Source organism: Carlito syrichta, unplaced genomic scaffold (genome assembly GCF_000164805.1).
Source record: "Carlito syrichta isolate Samal-C Ts95f unplaced genomic scaffold, Tarsius_syrichta-2.0.1 Scaffold135739, whole genome shotgun sequence".
NCBI lineage: Eukaryota > Metazoa > Chordata > Mammalia > Primates > Tarsiidae > Carlito > Carlito syrichta.
Window position 1 is genome coordinate 163,918 of NW_007079835.1, and position 16,321 is coordinate 180,238.

Genomic DNA, 16,321 nt, shown 5'->3' on the forward strand with positions numbered 1-16,321 from the left:
CGTAGTCAAACATACACAGTAGAGTTCAATGCCCTACAACTAGGGAGACAAGCTAAGTAAATACGAATGGTTCTTTGGAGTATTTTTTTCCTGCTCCTCAGTTTTGACCGTGTCCCTACTCTCCTACTTAGCTATGGTATTAACATAAAAATACCTATGCAAATACGAACTTGAAAACACACTTATGCAGAATAATGGCGAAGACTTCGGAGACAGACAGACCTGAGTCCCCATCAGAGCTGTGCCTATCGGTGACTCTCCTGTGGGGACAATGTCGTTCTCACACTGTATGTCCCTAGATGCGACCTGAAGATAGATCCGGGAGGGTTTGTTGGTAGACTGGATGTGGGATATGAGAGAGAGGAAGAGTCAAGGTCACTCCAAGGCCAAGGACGGGACAATGAAAAGGAAGTCACGAACTGATAGGGTTGGAGCAGCGGGGCGTGTGAGGGAGAGGTATGTTTGAGACACCACACATGGGGCGTGGCAGCAGGAAGCTGGCACAGGGGAGAGCACTGTGGCAGAGATGCACACGGGGGAGCGGCTGGCACACAGACGGCCACTTTTTTCTGAGTCGGAGTCTCACTCTGTCGCCCAGGCTGGGGTGCAGGGGCATGCTCACAGCCACCGCAACCTCAACCTGCTGGGCTCAGGCGAGCCTTCCACCTCAGCCTTCCAAGTAGCTAGAACCACAGGTGTGCACCACCATGCCCAGCTAATTTTTATTTATCTATTTATTGCCAAGACGAGGTCTTGCCCGTGCTGCTCAGGCTGGTCTTGAACCCCTGAGCTCAGGCAACCCTCTCGTCTCTGCCACCCAGAGCGCAGGGATTACAGGCATAGCCACCACACCCGGCCAGATGGCACCTAAAGCCATGAGACAGGAGGAGAGCATTGAGGGAGGCTGATGAGGAAGAAGGCTGGGTCACTCCCACCTGGTGGGGTCCAAGAGAAGAGGACGGGCAGCAAGGGGGACGGCTGAGAGCGACCGGGGTGGGGGGAGCACAGGGAGCCCCGGAGCCATGTGAAGCAAATGCGCCCAGATGGGAACTGCCCAGCCGAGCACTACTGATGGGCAAAGCGAAGGGAAGAGTGCAAACCAACAGACGGTTTTAAAAATGCAGAGGTAGCCGGGCTTGGTGGCTCAGCCTGTAATCCCGCGCCTTTGGGAGGCTGAGGTGAGTGGATTGCCTGAGCCCGCGGGTTTGAGACCCGCCTGGGCAGCGAGACCTCATCTCTACAATAAATCAAAAAACCAGCCGGGCGTGGTAGCACATGCCTATAATTCCAGCTACTTGGAAGGCTGAGCCGGAAGAATCGCCAGAGCCCAGCAGGTCGAGGCTGCGGTGGCCGGGAGCGGCCACTGCACTCCAGTCTGGGTGACAGAGTGAGACTCTAACTCAAAAAAAAAAAAAAAATGCAGAGGTGACTGGCGACCTGGACAAGAGCGGTTCTGGTGAACAGGGAGGGCGGGAACCGGAATGGAGTAGGCTGAAGGAAAACGAGAGCAAGGAATTGAAGACAGGGAGCACAGACCACTCCACGGGTTGTTGTTGCTGCAGAGAGGCAAGGAAACTGGCCAGCAGCTGGCAGGAGGAGGCATCAAGAGAACACGGAAAGAGGGAAGAATCCAGGAGCGTGAGGATGAGCATTAAGGAGGGCTGGCAGAGCAGCTTGCAAAGGAGCCACATGCCACGAGGCGGGAGGTCGTTCAGCTGAATGGAGAGCCCGGCCTGGGCAGGGCCGCCGGCTCATGTTGGTAACGCGGGGAAAGCGGGATCTGGGGGCGACGCCATCATGGCAGGCCCTGGCCGAATCCCGACAACGGCCATGAATCAGGCCAGTCCTCCAGCTTCCTGGGGGTGGAGGGGAAGACCCTTTAAGGGGAGGAAACCACCCTGGGCTCTCAGTGTCCCAATGATCTAAAAGAGACGGCGTTTAAACCAGAATAGGCTGCTGTAAAGCAGAAAAGACTGAATTATTTTCGACGTATTCCTGGCTTTTGCTGAACTGGATTGGCGACTCCAGAGAAATATTTGCTTGGCTGTAGAATATACAGGAAATGACAGAATCTAGAAAGAGGTCTGACTTGTGCGAATTTCAGACCCAGGATACATAGAGTTAGCATCCTTGTCCCTAATCCTCTTGACCAGCCATCATCTGCTTGGTGGACCTTAAATCATGATCCTGAAAGCTATTTCAGATGAAAACACTAGCCGCAAGGAGATAAGAATGATCCAAAACCCACTGAATGCTTGGGTGCACCAAGTCCATGCTAAACGCCAGATCCATTCTCGTTTAATCGGCACCCAGTCCTTGAAGGAGCACTCTCAGTAGCCCCCTCTCCTAGATGAGAAGCTACGAGACACCGTGGGACCCACCCAACAAGCAGTAAGTGGCAGAGCTAGGATTCGAACCCAGGTCTCTCCCATTGAGAAACAGCAGAAACCTGCATGCTGAGAATGGACATTTCGAGTTCCCACCCCCAAGAACTCAGCCCTCAAACAGCCAGAGTGACTTTAAATGTTTTAAACTTAAGGGGGGAAAGCTCACAAAAACACCGCTCTCGCGATTAAGCAAAACATGTCTGCTTTTCCCAGTACAGCAGCAGGACCACGGAAGCCCACGTGCGCCATTCCTGGAGCAGGTGACAGCCACGCTCTGCCCTCGGAGCGTCCCTCGGGGATGTCAGCACACACGATCGTTACTTCTATAATGAAAGGGGAGGAGGAAGAGGGCTGATGCACACTCCGTTCCAAATGTCCAGCCAACCTAAGACACCCCAGTGCTTCTCACACTTGACCTTAGCTCTCCACGTGAGGCATTCCCAGAGAATGCACGTTGAGCCGATGCACTGTGCATCTCCAATGGTCTCTGCAACCGTCACCATGTTACTAATTTCATCTTCACCTGAATGAACAAGCTACTTTTAAGCCCAACACCAAGAAGGGTTAACACACCATAAGCGGGAGCCCCCGCCCTGAGGCCACCCGCCTCCATGACAGCCAGCCTGTCGTCCACCAGGCACCTGAGCTGGGCCACCAACAGGGTGTCTACTCAGGCTGCTCCTTGTGCCTGGAAATTCTCCACCCACCTCTCTGAGCAGCAGAAGGGGAGGGGGTCCAACTCCTGGCTGCCCCGAGCGTTGGCTTCTCAGGTCCTGGCTGACCAGGGACGTCATGTCCTTCCGCCCTCGGGCAATGACGACTGGCACGTGGGACACGGAAAGCAACAAGAGACACACCCGGCAACGGAATGAGTGGGACCCCATCTGGACCCCGACTTAAATAAGCTAGCTTTTTGCAGCTATGCCTTTTACAAGGGGGTCTGAACACTGACTTGATATTTGATGAAACCAAGGAATCCCTGGGAATTTTTAGGAATCATGATATCGTGTCTGGATGGGTAATACGGTGTCTGGGATTTGCCTTCAGACAACACAGGGCCAGGCCCGGTGGCTCAAGCCTGTCATCCCAGCACTTTGGGAGGCCGAGGCGAGAGGACTGCCTGAGCCCAGGGGTTCGAGATTCGTCTGGGCAACTTGGCGAGACCTCGTCTCTACAATAAATCAAAAACCAGCCGGGCGTGGTAGCGCACTTGTAGTTCCGGCTACTTGGAAGGCTGAGGCGGAAGGATCGCTGGAGCCCAGCAGGTCGAGGCTGCGGTGGCCGGGAGTGTCCCACTGCACTCCAGCTTGGGCGACGGAGTGAGGCTCCGACTCAAAAAATAAAAATAAAAAAAGACAGCACAGGATGGGGGATGAGGAGGCAGAACACAGAGGAAATAAGACTGGCCTTGGGCTGGTAAGTGCCAGAGGTGGGTCTAAGGGCTCACTGTGCCACCCTCTCTAGGACACTTTCCTCTCTCACTCTGCGGCTATTTCTCATAATAGTTTAAAGGGAGGCGAGGCGCGGTGGCTCACACCTATAATCCCAGCACTCTGGAGGCCCAGGGAGAAGGATCGTTTGAACCCAGGAGTTTGAAGGCAGCCTGGGCAACTTGGCAAGACCTCATTTCTACAAGAAATCAAAAATTAGCCGGGCATGGTGGTGCACACCTGTAGTCCAGCTACTTAGAAGGCTGAGGCAGAAGGATCACCTGAGCCCAGCAGGTCAAGGCTGTGATAGCCGTGAGCGTGCCCCTGCACTCCAGCCTGAGCAACAGAGTAGGACTCTGATTCAGAAAAAGAGAGAGAGCGAAGCCATGAAGGAGAAGGAGGGAAACACACAACAGAAGTGACAAACTGCCAGATCAGCCCGCAGTGTTAGCTTTGCTTTAGTATAATCTGGAATAAAGTACTGAAGCTGACATACGTCAGTAGGGTAAGAATGTGGTGAAGATCCATTAGATTTGTTGGGAAATACAAGAAGTTGGCACACAATGGAGTAGCTGATTGGCACGTCTCTCGTGCTGCCACACAGGAGGAAGGTGAGCAGCCATGCCACCTCCAGGCATGACTCCTGGCCAGGGTGGACGCCCGCTCTTGTGCAGGGTAACACAGGACATCCTAACGCTTACAGAAAGCTGATTTTCACACACGCAATCTCAGTTAATTCTCTTAAGACCCAGGGAAGTCAATCCCACCCTACAACACCTTTTAGAGAGGAGGAAACACCGGCTCAGAGATGACCCAGTGCTCTGGGGAGCCCTGGCACCTTGCCCTCGGAGCCACAGTGCTGAGCCATGGGTCCTGAGCACTGCTGGGCGCTTCACCTGCCTGGCAAAAAGTGCGACTGACCCACACCTGGCACCGTTGGGTGCCTCTCCAGCGGTGGCACCTCTTCTCCATGACTCCCATCACCCACGACACACAGCACAGGCTTGTCTGATTAACGTTCACGCCTATAAAAGCTGCATCTTTCCCAGGTGATGGGCCTGCTCAAGACTAAGGTCACCATCTAGACCAATTCATACTCCACCCAAGAACTAGAGTCACCACCCAGACCTGTTCATAATAAACTCAAGAGCTAGAGTCACCATTCAGACCAATTCATTATCCACTCAAGAACTAGAGTCACCACATGGACCAGTTCATATTCCACCCAAGAACTAGAGTCACCATCTAGACCAATCTATAATCCACTCAAGAACTGGAGTCGCCATTCAGACCAATTCATAATCCACACAAGAACTGGAGTCCTATCTAGACCAATTCATAATTCACCTATGAATTAGAGTCACCACTCAAACCAATTCATGATCCACCCAAGAACAAGAGTCACCATCTAGACCCTTTTAAAGCAATGGACAGATGAGTCACTGTCTTTTCAGACTAGCATGAAAAACACGGGAAAACTTAAAATTATAAACTGACGAGTTTTGAGAGTATTAATTATCAGCAAAACCCACAATCTCAAAATTTCCTCTCATGAAGCAGAGTCTGGATGAAATGTACAAGCAGAAAGGAGGACGGTAAGGAACTGAAAACTAAGCCCACTTGGTCAAATTCATTCAGATAGCAGCGTGCGAAAATAATTTATCTGAGCTGCTGAAGATAGGAAACAGGACTCAGAAGTTGTAAGAATAATCCCTGAACTCTGCAACCAGGAAAAAACCGCCTTCCGAGTCAGCACTGGCCTTCCCTGTGGAAGCTGGCAACCACAAGGCAGCGCTTAGACAGGGTGGGGCTGAGAGTAAATAAACAGTTTCTATTTTTAGTTCACTTTTCCCGGCCACTCTGAAATTCCCTCATCACAAATTACTGCCTGTTACCTTTTAAAATAGATTTTTACTCAAAAAATTAATAGAAAACTTCTCAGAATCAGGAAGAGTCATATGTAAGTTCTTACGTAAGGTCAATTCATTCTATAATGTAATAAGTTATTATGTAAAAAGTGTGACATATATTCACAAAATAAATTTAATTAATTAAAATATTTTTCATTGCAAATATACTCAGAAGAGTAAATCTTTTTAAACGCTGTCAAATAGTTACTACTGATGTTAAGATACTCAAATTTAAATCCTAAAAACCTCAGATTGGATTAAAATTTTGAAAATGAACATCTTTGCAAAAATTAACAATACAATAAATCTAAATTGGAGACATAAGTTCCATATCAACTAATGCAAAATTCCCTGTCCTCAAAATTTAAACGCATGATATGCTTATGACTTCTCTCAACGTTATTCAAAATCATCGGAGGGAGAGTAAGAACACAGTCCTACACGGATTCCACACCTTCCTTGCACACGGGAGAGAAACGCCCCGGAGCCATCTGCACACATCAGGTCACCAGCCACTGGGCACAGCAGACCCACACTCAAGGCCTGAGGACTGACAGCCAGACTGGTACTTTCAGGCCCGATGTTTCATTTCTTTTGAAAGCAAAAGAACTAAAGGAACGTAAGGTCAAGTAAAGTGTTTTAATACAGAATAATAATAGGTTTGACTTTATACCAGCAGTCACAAAATACAATTTTTTTTTAAATGGAGGAAGGAGCCCACAGAAAGGACGCAGGCCCGCGACCACTACGAGTAACCCTTCTCTCCCAGAAGCCTCTCGAGGTGGACCCAGGTGACTTTTGCCAAAACAGATGTTAGTGGTGCCTCGGCTGGGCCTGGACACGATGGGCACCCACTGGCATCGACTCCTTCCCATCCAGGCCTACCTTCCATCTTGTCCTTCTCCCTTCTGGCCCCCTCAAAGATCGGGGTGCAGGAGGCAGGCTCCTAGCAGGCTGTCGCTGCTCTGGGTAGGCCTGGCCGGGGACCAGGGTCCTGCTCTGCACCCCATGTTCTCTGCACCCCTGGTTCTCTGCACTCCTTGTTCAGCTGCTTGTTTGATTTCAGACCCTTTGAAAATCTGACGAAATCTTCTTGGAAACATATGCCCACACCCACAAAATCTCACACGTCATTTCTTTTTTGGCACACAAATAATTTCATCATCAGAAATTCATTTCCTTTACATAGAACATTTGAAAATTTTGTAAATAATTATACGTATCGCCCTCATTTTAAATGCAAAAATCAACCAGGGCTGCTTTCAAAAAATGTTAAAATAAATCTGAACTGTGTAGATAAAATGGAAAGCGCAGTTCATACTAGAAGAAAATTCCCCTGCAGAGACTGCTACTGGGGTTGGATGCAGGGGTTGAACCTGTGGTCTGTCCTTGAAGGTCAACCGGCGTCGGTTTCCAGTTTTGCTTTAATGATAGCAGACAGGGGTGAGCCCCGCGCGGGGAGCCACGGAGTGGGGGGCGAAGCCCCCGCCCTCCTCTGGCTCCGCCCCTGAGCCACTCCCTGCCCTGGCTTCCATGAGGCAAGGACTCAGTCTGCATGCCCACGGGCGCCATCAGGACCAAGTGAGTGCCAAAGGGCACCCACGGAGTTCCTCCCAGGGTCTGCTTGCAAAGGGGCTGCCGGGCCTGGGCCGCTCCTGACTGTGGCCAGTGGGGGCACCTGCTGTGGCTTCCTGATTGATGGCCGGGGAGGAGCACCCTCGCCTCTCAGCACCCATCACGGGGTGGCAACACCCTGCACTGAAGCACAGGCCACACTCAAAGGGCCAACGGCCACCGAACAAGCCACCCACCCACCCGTCAACCATCCCTGTGGCAACGGGTTTCACTTTTCGCAAACATGCACATCGTACGTTCCCTCCCCCACACACAAACACTTCCTCTAGAAGTCTGTCAACCTCAGTGTTGTTCTGTTTTTTTCTTTTTCTGAGTTGGAATCTCATACTGTTGCCCAGGCTGGAGTGCAGTGGCACGATCGCAGCTCACTGAAGCCTCAACCTGCTGGGCTGAGGTGATCCTCCCTCCTCAGCCTCACAATAGCTGGGACTACACACATGTGCCACCGTGACTGGCTAATTTTTTTGACTTTTTATAGAGGCGAGGTCTCGCTACAGTCATCCAGGCTAGTCTTGAACTCCTGGGCTCAAGCAATCCTTCCACCTCAGCCTCCCAAAGTGCTGGGATGGCAGGTGTGAGCCACCACACCCAGCCAACCTCAGTGTTAACAAAATTAAATCCATAGTCTGCTATGTTTTGTTTTGCTTTGTTTTTGCCAAGATCTCTTTGAAGGGTTAAGGAGTGAAATCTGTGTCCCTCGTTCTGGCCTCCAATGATCCTTGGATCACTGGCCAACAGGTTCGGGACGGAGAAGCTGCACATTCCGACACCTGGGACTTTTTTCCCCAAAACAGCAAGGCCGGATCGGCTGCTCACCTCCAGCGCCCCCTCTTCCCAGGACCAAGGCTCTCTCGTCATCTGATTCTATGGCTCAAGGACACCCATGACCACTATGCTCTCCAAGAGCAGGTCACAGAAGATAGACTTTGTGATGATCTTCACTGTCACCGCACAGGCCAGGACCACCAGGCCAGAGAGACCTGTCCCACCAAGCCTGCTTCAGGACAGAAAGAGGGTCGGTGCAGTGGGGTGTGACACTTCACTGCTTCCAACCCTTCTTCCGCACCCCACTGCAAAACCAGCCAGGCCAGTGCCCCAAATGAAGGCTTCCCGGGGTTTCTCCCACGGGGGGCGGCCTCTCCACCCGGCCACATCACACCCGCCTCTGCTGACCCCGCAGGCCCTGTCCTCCCAGTCTGAGTACCCGCTGCTGGGCACCCGGGACTCCTGCCGATGCCAGGCTTTCACTGGCAAGAGCCCTGCAGTGAAGGCCGACATCCCCAGCGGGGAAGGCAGAGCGGAGGGCCGGGAGCTCCCACAGACACTGCCTTCTCGGCCTTTTTCCGGTGTCAGAGACAGATGTCCGTGACAGGAACAGGCCTGCACTAGTGCCTGTCGAAGGGGACGTAACCAGTTCCACCGAATGAAGGTCACCCATGGCAACCCCAGAGCACACACGATACCTGTAACGCCCCGACCCGAGGTGCACCTGCAGCTAAACGGCTTCGTAGCACCTTGCGCAGAAAAAGTGTTTTTATTTCCCCCAAAGAAATAAATTTCAAAGTAACAGGAACTAAATCAATGGGAAAAAAACTAAATCGTGTATCCCAGGATAAGAACGGATGCCCCATTCAAAAACGATTCCACGCGAAACCGAAGCCTGAAGAGAAAGAAGTTCCTTATCTGAACGCTCCTGTCAAAATACCTCTCAAGACACATAAAAACTGCGGCTCTTTGACATGCAGATAGGCCCATTCCTGCTCGAGACACCTTTCCCGTGAGAAACACGTGTTTCCGGGCCAGATCCCAAGGACACTTTGCTGGCCCTCTCCAGGAGCCAACGCATGGCCAAGGACCGCAAAGGCCCGAGGGCAAATCGGGCTGAGGGGCCAGGCCACCGCCCAGACCCTCGGCGGCCGCTGCCCAGTCTCATCCACCTGGAAAGTAGGGGAGAGGTGCAGGGAGTGGGAAATCGCGCTAATCCAACTCGGCCCGTGTCCTTGCTCAGAAATCGCACACGAGATTAATCTAAACAGCAGAGTTTATGAGAACGGATGGCTTCTCCTACAGAGGCGAACGCGTGCGTTTTCTCACGGGAGGGGCCTGCTGTGATCGCTTGCGCTGCCAGCAACTCTTAGGACACACACATGCTGTCCTCCACCCAGACGGACTCCAGGGCCACACAGAAAGGGGAGCCCAGGGGGCGCCATCTGGGCTCGGGGACAGTGGGAGCAAGCCCAGGAGGGCGGGCTGGGTGGGAACGGCCGCCGTGAGGAGTCCAGCGCCGCAGGGGGTGGCGGGCAGACCCTGCCCCGGGCTCGGACCGCGAAGCCCAGCTGGGAGCACGGAGGACAGCGTCCCCAGGGAATCCACAGGCAGCTGCAATCGTGACGCGGAAAGGCTGTCCAGGACGAGGCCGGAGGAGGCCCGAGGAGGCCTGCTAACCGGGGGCACGGAGCACCCCCAGAGGCCTGCACAAGCAGGGAAGGAAACGGAGAAGGAGATCCCAGGCTCATGGTCGAGACGCAGCTGAGGACGGGGAAGAGAGTTCTAGAGTTCCCAGAGAAGCCGAGGAAGGTGGAGGGGAGGTCTGCTGCCTTTCTTTCTTTTGTTTCCTTTTTTTTTTTGAGTCAGGATCTCACTCTGTCACCCAGGCTGGAGTGCAACAGCATGATCACGGCTTCCTACAGCCTCGACCTCCTGGGCTCAGGCAGTCCTCCCGCCTCAGCCTCCTGAGTATCGAGGACTGCAGGTACACGCCAACACGCCCAGCTTATTATTATTATTTTTTAAATTCTGTGTGGAGATGAGGCCCAGGCTGGTCTCGAACTCCTGAGTTCAAGCAATCCTCCCATCTTGGCCTTCCAAATGCTGCGGATTACAGGTATGAGCCACCACGCCTAGCCCCTTCTCAGTTGTTAAGCACCTGAGGGTACTTACACAATGGTAGGGGAGACAGAGCACACCAGTTACTGACACGGGAGGGAGAGGCTGGGCCCAGAGTGCAGGACAGCGGGGCGCAGAGGCAGCCCCTCCTGCACAGAGGGAGGACAAGGGACAGGCCTCAGACAAGGGCCGGAGGGTTTCTCGAAGACCCAAGAGGCAAGACCGTGCTGAGCCGGTGAGGGGGCTGGCCAGAGGGACTTCCAGGAGCTTCCTCGCCAGCAGCTGCTCGTCTGGGGGGCACTGCCAAGCCAGGAGGCAGGCCTGCGCTGGGGGTAGGGACTTTCTCTACCGCGCCCTGTGACCTTGGCCTCATCAGCACCCTCCCGCCCTGGGTCACATGACTCCAGCAGCCAGCCCCCATGTTCTGAAGAGTCTTGAGTCTCCCGGGGGACTTTTGCAGCTCCTGAAAGCAGCAGGTGACTTCCAGAAAGGCCACACGAGGTACTGTTGCTGTCTTGGAACAAACAGGTCTGACTTGCTAAATAAGCCGAGAGCACACACACAACTTTTTTAAACTTCAAGGACGCACAGACGCTCTGCCTTATCAAAAGAAGCAGGGAGGGGTTCGTCTTTTCTGAGTCCTGATGGGCCTGCAACCCACAGCCGAGGCATAAGACTTCAGCTCCTCTCAGGGCAGAAAAGCAACTCCTCGGGCTCTCAACCAGCCACAGAGCTCACCCCCTCAGGTGGGCACTGCCCGAGATCACCTCTGACGGCACTGGGTTTCTATCTCTGGGTCTCACGAATGATGAGAGAGGCGTGAAGGGCCGCCCTCCCGATTGCCACGTGTAAACCGTGAGAGACACCGGGGTGGCCTGAGGAGGGACCGACAGGAGACCCGGGTCCAGAGCCCAGCCCTGCCAACGTCTCGTGTGACCATGGGTGACACAGTACACATGGGCCTCAACGTTTTCACCTGCAAAATGGGCCCCAGTGATGTCTACTGAGCAAGATCCTTTCGAGAGGGCACTGAGTTCACGTCAAACAAAGGAGCTTGGAGAGATGACCGCTATGCAAATGCAGGTGTTAATCGGCATGCCAATGAACGCGCCCAGATTTTTTTGGTTAAGACTGTCACCACCATTTTACGTTTCCATAAGGAGTGCTTTTGTTTTCCAGTTTTGTTTTGTTTTTCTAAGTTACCCTGTCACCCAGGCTGAAGCACATTGGCACAATCACAGCTAGCTGCAGCCTGGCCCGGCCCTCCTAAGCTCAGGTGATCCTTCTGCCTCAGCCTCCCAAGTGGCTGGGACTACCGGTGCGCACCACCACGCCTGGCTCAAATTTTATTTTTTTTTTTGTAGAGACAGGACCTTACTATGTTGCCCAGGCTGGTCTCAAACTCCTGGGCTCAAGCAATCCTCTCGCCTCGGACTCCCAAAGGGCTGAGATGACAGGTATGAACCACCATACCTGGACGCTTCAGGAATTTTAAGCTTCTATTAAAACATTAAGATAGGTCAGGCACGGTGGCTCACACCTGTAATCCCAGCACTTTGGGAGGCCAAAGCGAGTGGATTGCCTGAGCCTGCAGGTTTGAAACCAGCCTGAGGAACTTGGTGAGACCTTGTCTCTACAATAAAATAAAAAACAGCCAGGCATGATAGGACACATTTGTAATTACAGCTACTTGGAAGGCTGAGGCGGAAGGATCACTGGAGCCCAGCAGGTCGACACCGGGTTGGCCATGAGCATTCGTGCCACTGCACCCCAGCCTGGGCGAAGGAGTGAGTTTCCAATTTAAAAAAAAAAAGAAATTAAGATAATTACCCTAACAAAACGAGCAGGTCAGCATATAGCTTTATTTCAATATACTGCATGGAGAATACAGGGCGATATAAAGCACTGAACTGATTTTCTTAAAACTAAAATACATGCTAGATGTAAAGTTCAGATCTTTCTTTTGAATTTGACACCCTCTATGAGGAAAAAAAGAATAACTTGTCATTTCATCAATTAAAATGCTCCTTGTCTTTTGAGGCCTACTGCAAATACCGAATATACAGAAAGAACTGTTTAAATTAATCTCATTGCCTTAACGGGCTTCTTGAATTCTTCTCTGAATTGTTACTTCTGTCACGAAAAAAAGAGATGATTTTCTCTCGCCTCACATGCACTGCTGCCTTCATAACAGAATCTTCCGAGACGCTGAGGGGAAGCCCTCACGCTACTTCCGGGTGTCACAACCAGGCCGGCCCACCAAAGTCCACAGTACTGGAAACCAACGAAAGTGACAGACGGGGCAACCCCTTCAGGTCCCCTCCCACTGTGGGAGCTTTTCTGTCCTCTCAATAAATCCTGCTTAAAAAAAAAAGTGACAGACGTTGGCCAGGCTCGGTAGCTCAACCTGTCATCCCAGCACTTCGGGAGGCCGAGGCTCGTGGATTGCCTGAGCCTGCCGGCTCGAGACCCGCCCCCGGCAACTTGGCGAGACCTCATCTCTACAATCAATCAAGAAATTAGCCGGGCAGGGTAGCGCGCGCCTGTAGTTCCGGCTCCTTGGAAGGCCGAGGCGGAAGGATCGCCGGAGCCCAGCAGGTCGAGGCTGGGGTGGCCGTGGGTGTGCCACTGCACTCCAGCCTGGGCGATGGAGTGAGACTCTGACTCAAAAAAAAAAAAAGTGACGGGCAAGGGGAACACCAGGGCCTGCAGTGAATGTTTCCAATTACAATGGCGAGTAGACCCAAGCCAGAGTGCTCCAAAGCAGAAAAACAGACCCAGTGCCTGGGTCTTCCAATGAGGTGAGGAGAGAAAGCAACCGTTGAAACGACAGACAAGAAGAGAAGGCAAAAAGTAAACGGGACAGCTTCTTGTGAGGGCGCTTTGCGGGCATTGCCGAGTAGGTTCACGGATGTGTGAGCAAACTCTCAGGAACAGCACGGATCGTTCTCATGTAAGGAACCACATCAACGGCGAGAGCACAGAAACGGGATCCCTCAGACAAGCAGATCCTCCCAGATTCACATGCCCGTCACCCCAAAAGCACTTGCCCTGGTGCCCAAAGGACACATAGAAATCTGGCAGACTGGAATTCGCGCACGTTTTCAGCAACAAGAGGAGAAGACAGAGCCCTCTGGACACAGTCGCACTCCGCCCACAAGAGGTGCAAACCCGGGTCAGAGTCCGGCACTCAACCCCCCAAGCCCCAGAACAGGGTCCATGTCTCTGGCCTGAATCTCTGCAGAGAAATTCCGGGGATTCAGCCTCCTGCCCGCTCGAGGCTTTGTGTTGCTGGTTTGGGGACTTGGGTTTTCTGAGTCGGGCTCTCATTCTGTCACCCAGGCTGGAGTGCAGTGGCAGGATCACGGCTCACCACAACCTCGACCTCCTGGGCTCAGACGATCCTTCCACTTCGGCCTCCCGAGTAGTTAGGACTACAGGCACGGGCCACCATGCCCCTGGCTAATTTCTTTTATTTTGGAGAGACGAGGTCTGGCAATGTTGCCCAGGCAGTCTCGAACTCGTGGGCCCAAGCGATCCTCCTACCTTGGCCTCCCAAAGTGCTGAGATTACAGGCATGAACCACCATGCCTGGCCTTCTGTTGCTGTTTTTACATATGACCCCAATGGTCAACACTGTTCAGATACAGCAGATAAGCCTAGGGCTAGACTAACAGTCCTCGCTACCTAGGACACAAGCCCTCTCAGGAAGGCAGCTGCTTCACTGTCCCCCTCCCTCACGAAGTGCTCTGTCCGTACACCAGGCTACCCTGTGTCAGACCGGCCTCAGTTCCACGGCCTGTCCTGGGCTGGGCTTGGGTCCACCCTGGAGTCACGGCATGGAGGGCACGGCCTCAGCAGCACAGAGGCACAGCGTTCCGAGCTCGCTGGCCTTCCTACACCCGTCCTGCTGCCCGTCACCTTCAACACACATTCCTAGCGTGGTGCTGGGGAACACTGGTCTGCCGCTGGAGCCCTGCAACCCCACTGCTCACCCGCCCACAACCCTGCCACAGCGGGGTGGGCCTCTAGCCCCAGCTTCACTGTACAATTGCATCATCGTCTACGAGTGGCCTGGGGCGGGAAGTCGCAAGCTCCGCTCTGGAGCATGACCGCTGGGTCCAGTGACCCTGGGCATGCCCAGAATGGTGGGCCTGAGCTTTGCCAGGTCTGCAGAGAGGAGACGCTTGGGGAGTTCAGCATTCATTCCTCCTACCCGAAAGGTTTGCGCGGCTAGAGGAGAACGCCCTAGTGACCAGAAGGCTCGTGTGCGCCCAAGGTCACGCACGTCAACCCACGGCCAGCCGCCACAGCGAGGGCCACGCCACCTCCAGGCTGTCCTCCCCGGTGTGAATCACCCATGCACACACACCTGTCTGGCAAGCGTCGTCTGATAATCTTCCCAGAGTAAGCAGCATTTGTACTACCCCGGTTGTGGCAAAGGTTGAGAGACCCTGTCACCTCTCTAGAAATAGTGCTCATGCCTCTGTCAAACTCAATCCTTCTCAAAACAGTTCCTCCTGAGCGGGACTTCCACCATGGACCCACAGGCATACTACCTCTTGTGGGCGGCCGAGGGCCAAGGGCCAGGCCCGGAAACAGCAGCTGCACTGTGATCATCCGTCCAGGTGGATGAAGCCCCAGAGAACGCCCCCAGGGCCTTTTTGATCACGAAATGGACATACGGGGCCTGACAAGTAAGTTCGCGGACTAATCACAGAAAACGAGCTTCATCCCTCGTTGCTGCATCTCACCATGGTGGCCTTTGTCTTCGGAGAAGGAAAAAGGTCACTGGGGCCAGATCAGGGGAGTAGGAAGGGTGTTCCGATACAGTCATTTGTACAGTGCTGCCAACGCACATGCACAGGGGAAAGTTCGCGAACCTAATGGTCGGACCTCAACAAATAACGACGACGGCTCTGCCGGCCCTTCCGGAAAAAGAGTTCCAAAACTGCCTAGATGGGTGAACGAGGCACTGGCGTTGGTGTGTAGCTTCCCAAGAGGACCATTTCGAAGGTGACCGTCGTGATATTCAGCAATGAGGTATGGAGCACTTTTTCTAGGAGGGTTCATGAACCTAATTGTTGGGCCACGTGACATAATTTTCATCTTCAACTGGATCCAAAACACACAGGGTACGATGGCTGACACACAGGGCAGAATGACCTTTTCACATATAAAATCTGTGTTTCCAAATCTGACCAGAGAAGAAGACCCATTCCTTGGTGGGGTCTCCAAAAAAGGGAGCCTGACTCCTTTGAGGAGAAACTCCACAGTGGCAGCTTTGGGTTTAACCCTATTCCTAGATCCCATCAGCCATGGGTGACCCACCATCTGTCACCTGCAGGATTCTGGAAAGGGTCTGCCTTCCTGTAACACACACAACTAAACCGGGCAGCGGAGAGCCCAGCACTGAGAAAGGTTGCACAGCTGTCAACCCAGCCACACCTTTCCACCTCCCAGGGCACCTCAGAAAATCCCCCGGGTTTTGATTTAGTAGGCGTGGCATGGGGGTCTGCATATTAGCATTTTAGAATCCAGGTCATTTGAGCGTGTCCTAAAACAACCCACCTGAAGATCTGGCATTTTCCCTTCCTTGGTCCCGCCTGAAAGAATATTGAGTAAGAGTTCAGCAGAGCTCACACTCTCTGCGGGGCCCTGAGGTCCCAGGCACACGGCTCTTCAGTGGTGGCCAAATGGTTCTCGGTTTTAGGAACATACCTGGATCACTGGTTTGGGTTTGTGAAGTGCTTCTGGGACCAGAAAGCTGTCATGTGACGCACAGGCACGCCACCAGTGAGTGGTTCCCAGGTTCTTGTATGAGCTGCGTGCTTTCGAACATTAACCCTTTGGCGTGCACCTGAAGGGATTCGAATGCTCCAGACTGCAGCAGACAAGTCATAATGACTCCAGGTAATCACAACAAGGCTTAAGAGAACTGCAGCAGCCAACACACTCCTCGCGACGGTGTCACCTGCCCACCCCGGCCCAGCCCCTAACGCACTCTCGACAGAGTCCAGGAAGATCCAGGACAACCCGGCCTTCAAGCTCTTCCAGCATGCTGCCCCTCCCC

General features: G+C 53.1%; 1 protein-coding gene across 1 annotated transcript in view; it reads right to left on the reverse strand.

Moving 5' to 3' along the window:
- Positions 1-6,643, reverse strand: part of PLCL2 (phospholipase C like 2) — a 159,491-nt gene extending 152,848 nt beyond the window's left edge. The window contains exon 1 of the mRNA XM_008049553.1: positions 6,613-6,643. The gene's annotated coding sequence lies outside the window, so the exon portion shown is untranslated. The remainder of the gene's footprint in view (positions 1-6,612) is intronic.
- Positions 6,644-16,321: the final 9,678 nt, after the last annotated feature.